The following is a 3,956-nucleotide window of genomic DNA, read 5'->3' as shown; positions in this document are numbered from 1 at the left end:
ATTTCTGAAATATTATTAAAAAGATAATAATGACAAAGATTCAGTCATTTTTCTATCTGATAAATTCCAACAATTTTTGTCATCGTCTCTGCAGCTATTCACATCACCAGTGTAGAAAATGATCAATTTTAAGTCAGAAAACAAGGACAAATATAGATATATTTTGAATTGAACGAGAACTGGGGACAGTGTAGGATGAGATAAGCAACTGAACAAATCTATCATTGTTTTAAAATCTGATACCATTGGGGAGGGGGAGGGGCAGTTGTAAATAAAGTCGGGACGTTCAGACTGAATTTGGGAGGGGTGGACGATGGGGGGGTTAGAGGGAGGGGTTGAAAGGTTAAGGGTAAGGGGAAGAGGGGTGGGGCAAAGCGCGGTCATTAGGTCATATTTTCATAATCTTCTCATGATGGAAGGATATATTTAATCAATGGGTAATTTCACATTGACTATGAAAATTTTGGTAAAATATTCTTAAACGCTGTCTTGACCCCCAAACTGTAAACTTCGGTTCATATTAAGTACTTTAGGCAGCAATCAATCAAGAACTAAACATTCAGGCAAGATGGGACAGTATATACTAAATAAATCATCTCGCCTAGGCCCCTCAATTTTTATCAATGGCACTCAAATTTTTTACTAATTAAGACATAGAAATTTTAAGGATTTTTTGTAATGCATAGGGTGGGGAAGATAACGGCCGAAAGGCCAGTCGGGTTAAAAATCTTAAATAACCTTTTTTTATTGTTGTTTTTGAACTATGTACAGATCTAAAACTTACAATAAAAAGCCCATACAAATTATATAAAAACGTATCATTACATCTCTTTTTTGTTAAAATTGCCCGATTTTAAAAAAAATTTCAGATACAGATATAAAATTTACCAACAAAGAAACAAAGTATTAAGTAAAGAAGAAATAAAACTGAATTGTTGAACGGGTTATGTATTGAAAATGTATTTCAAATATGTAAATCATAAAATCTAATTGGATATTATTCATCGTAAACTCTTTAAACGGAAATCAGAAGCATGAGCTTTCAGTTTAGTTTTTTTTTGTCCTGGCATTCTCATTTTTGGCACTATCACCGTGAAATTTTGTGACATAATAACTTTCCCAGTAAAATCGACCAAGTTCGGGTAAACGGCGGGAGTAACTATGAGTAACCTGGCCGGATAACGCTGGGTTCCCTAGGTAAATAATATATATTTATAAATATACAAGTATACCCCTGGGAAGGGGAGAGACTAGAGACAACTGATGAATACAAAACAACATTATATAAACCTAACCCACTAACCTATATTTGTATATTTATATACAGTACATATACAAGGTGAATACTATAACAGGGCTAACAAAAAAAAGTTACATTTCAATGACGATTTTAGACTATTTAAATTTTATAATAAAAGACTGACTCAAATAAAGTGTTTTTAATGATAAAAGTTAGAATTTGAAAAGAAAAAACTAATCAATTCTGAAAGACTTGTTTTGATCTTTTGTGGCTGTATCCCTGTATATACGTATATAGTTTAATACATAAATTAAAAGTTACTTATATACTTGCTGTATCACCTTGTATTTATAGAATTTATCAATTTACAGGTTTTCTTAGTTTTCTGGTAAAAATCCTCAGTTCCTTTAAAAAAAAGAAATATTTTTCAAAAATACGAAATATTAATCAATTTTGAAAATGTTTCAAAAAATCAATGAAATTCTAGATACACCCTGTTACTTATTGGCCTTTGAACTACTAGTACTGATAATTGTTTTAGTTTTTTTTCCTTTTTCCCTTTAAATTGGCTCAATGCTGCTTAAATTATAAATTTTATTGAATGAGTTAAAACCGTCTCTGAATGGAAAAATGTATAATTCCCCAGCGGATAAAATATGATAATCTTTTCCGTGAAATAAGAAAGTAAATCAAACACAGAATAAAGTTAAATTCTTTCTTGAATAAAAAATCGGAGAAAGAATGATTTCTTTAAAGATTTACAGTTTTACATTCTGACTTTGAAAAGCAGATTTTTCTTTAAAAATCTTGTAAGAAATGTAAATTCTCCGTTGCACCATGGTTGTCAAATACTAAACTTGCATCATTTGTTAGATTTCCATTCTTTGGCCGGTCAACTGCAAATCACTGCAGTATAGTTGAGGGTGATATCTATAGAATTATGCATCTATCTTACAGAGTCTCCCAATAAACGTGGGAATTAAAAAACGACCTAAATGTCGTCTTTGATTTCCGACAGTTGTTAAATGCCAAATAGAACATCAAAAACAGTCTGTTGAGGTTTCCAAAATATGGTCACCTCCTTTATACCTTTAAAATTGATTGAAATATTAAACAATTAAAAATGTTGTTTTATTATATACTGGAATCAGGATAAAGGAATTGAGTCTTTGCCACAATTCCTGATTTTCTAATCCCTATATCTTTGCAACCCAATGCCTTAAACTTTAGCTATTAAAAACTATGAATTCTGTTAAATCAAATAATCTAAGTTTGAAATATCAAAGGTTTACACCATCAGGTGGCACAGATATAAGGATTAGAATATTTGAGTCTGTGACAAAGACTCAATACCTTTATCAAAATTTCCGTCCTATTGAAGGTGAAAACAACTGGAGTCTACATTTTGTAAATCCCGAAATAATGATAAATGTTTTTAGTGTTAAATGTTTTAACTGTGATTCTTCTTTAAACAAAGACAATGTAGAAGCCGTTATTTAATTCCCATATGTTTATTGGCACACCCGTACAATTCATGACTCTAAAATGTTTTTAAAGTAATTAAACTCCAACAAATGTGCAATCCTATTCCCGCATTGACTTAAAAATGTTTTATTTCAATTTTTCCACACTTTCACACCTTCAATCAATATTATTTTCCTAATTTTCTGATTTTTTCAATTTCAACTATTGCTGATTATTTCTTTAAGAATTTTTAATCTGAATTCAGAATGTGAAATTTCTAAGAAAATGAGATTTGATGCTTTTTTTCTGACCTTTCTATACTGTACTACTATGATATTTTTTAATTCTTCGGTTGGCACCCCCACCCCAAATTTCCCCCCACACCCCTCTCTAGATCAAATCCTTCACCCGACCAGTCTTCTTCTTTCTTATATCCTGGATTATACAATATACCTCTGCATTCAATAAATATTAAGTTTAATTATATCTTCTAATACTAATGTAATTAGAAACCAAGAATTATACATAATACATTGCAAGTTACTAATGCAAGGAAAAGTAAACACTTGACGGATGTCACAAAAATAATCTATGAAATATTCTGGTCATAGGAAACTATTCAGTGAATTTTCAAAATTATTAAAATTAAATGCTTTTATCCTCCTCGGATACTAGACGAACACTGATGCATCTTTTCTTGTTTACAAATTCCGCCTAGAGAGAACTGATTTCAATATGTACGCAGAGTGTACGCGACCGCAATTAACTTTCCTTGCATTAGTACCTTGATACATTGTATAGTTTGGTTTGAATTAACATTTACAAATGTAGATATGTCAATACAAAGCTAAAGAGAAGAGACTTGAACTTTATTTTAATCAATTTTCAGCTATAAAAATAGGGATATCTACATCAAACAAGGTGAACTAGGGGCCAGTGCCTTCAAATTCCCTTAAAATCTATTTTTTATATAGTTTCTGTTTAGATTTTATAATATGAAAATCTCCTAGGCCAGAATAAAATCTAAACTAAAACGTTACCAAAAAATTGGTGTAAGAAATCAAGTTTTGATCAAGTTTAGCAATCCTTCTCACTGCCCTCTCTCTCCTCAGTTGTTGAAACTTTAAAGATTTGAAAGTTGAGAGGAAGGATTACATTAAATATTTAAATACTCTAGACAATAGTTTTCAGTACGAAACTGTGACATAAGATTAACTAAGGAGAGAATTTCTTCTTATAATTTTATCACCAG

The sequence above is a fragment of the Eurytemora carolleeae genome, unplaced genomic scaffold, assembly GCF_000591075.1.
Source record: "Eurytemora carolleeae unplaced genomic scaffold, Eaff_2.0 scaffold1194, whole genome shotgun sequence".
Lineage (NCBI taxonomy): Eukaryota > Metazoa > Arthropoda > Copepoda > Calanoida > Temoridae > Eurytemora > Eurytemora carolleeae.
This window is presented reverse-complemented; position numbering follows the sequence as displayed.